General features: G+C 34.7%; 1 pseudogene; it reads right to left on the minus strand.

The window, feature by feature from the left end:
• Window positions 1-681: 681 nt before the first annotated feature.
• LOC112635408 lies at window positions 682-1,172 on the minus strand (annotated as a pseudogene).
• Between the last annotated feature and the right edge of the window lie 255 nt (window positions 1,173-1,427).

Below are 1,427 nucleotides of genomic sequence, written 5' to 3' on the forward strand. Positions count from 1 at the left end.
CAGGAATCACAAGTTAGAACTGAGTATTCTCCAAAGTGGAAATTATAGGGTATAGTGCCATTTCAGGCAGAGATTATTCAGTTCTCATTTACAACATCCACAATTACCTATCAGAATGGCTAAACCAGGTAACCAGGTCAAAACAGTCCAGTATAATTAGGCCCCATCAAACGATGTCATTATGCTGTTCTAAGATGCTAATAAACCAAAACAGGAAATACTGAAGTCAAAATAAAAGATATTCAACCCTGTCATACAAATTGTTTGTTCCTTGCTGTATCCCCCTGATTCTATAACATTAATAAATGAAATATTTTACTGCAAAGATTTTATTTTATATCTCACTAGCCATGAATTTTTGTCATTAGTTACTGTATAAATGCTGCCTTGTGACATTATCCAAATGGCATGACCATTTTATGCCCACAATTCACTTCTATAGTTATAAACAGAATTTTCATGATTTATGTAACTACATCTCTCAATGAAGATTTAACATTGAGATGCAATCTAACATTTATAATAACTGATGTTTTGTAGACAGTAATGTAGGAAATACATATTTTATCACTTTTCATCTAAGTGACCTTATGTAAAAAAAGAAAAACCAATAATTTAGCAGTTCCAAATCTCCAAAGGACATTTTCAAGTGTACATATAGAAATAGTTACAGTGAGATTTTTAGGAAGCATCTTCCATGTCCTCATCTTGTTGTAATGGCTGTACCATTTTCTCTTCCAGCTGCTTTCTTTGCCTGCCAGAGGGGCTCCGATGAGATGGATGTTTTGCTTGACTTCTTTAATATATCCTGAACTTTCTGTAGCTCTGTTTTTCTTCAATCTGTTCATTGTAAAGTTAGCTTGGCGTTTCTGTTTGATCTCTTCAACTGTCTTCATTGCATCAATAGTTTTATTCCATAGCTCTCACTGGTATTTGATAGATTCCTTTCTATATTTTCCATATTTAAATGAATTATCCACTGTAAGCTTTTCACCAGCTGCTTTCTGGAATGCTTTAGTCCACATGACCTTGCAAGAATTGCGCTTCTTTTTAAAGTTTTAATGACATTTAGATTTACAAAATCTGAACACCTTGAAGTTCTTGTGGATGAACATCATGCCATGGTCAGGGTGGATCGGCCCCAAATAGAAATAACACTTCTCCATACACATGTTGAACCTGTGTGGATCCCCACTGACCAAACACCAAGCTTGAGAGGTGGTAAATATGTGATTTTTTAGCAGACAAAATAATGTGCTAATCTTAGTGCTTGTTACAGTGCTTGTTACACCTAAATAACATTAGGTATTATTACTATTGCTATCACTACAGGTGCTTTGAAAATGAGAATGAGTTCTCACTAATGTCATAAGGGAATATTTCTTAGTTTCAGAAAGTGGGCTCAAATTGGGTCTTGAAAGGTGCGT

This window comes from Theropithecus gelada, chromosome 11 (assembly GCF_003255815.1).
Source record: "Theropithecus gelada isolate Dixy chromosome 11, Tgel_1.0, whole genome shotgun sequence".
In the NCBI taxonomy this organism is placed as follows: Eukaryota; Metazoa; Chordata; class Mammalia; order Primates; family Cercopithecidae; genus Theropithecus; species Theropithecus gelada.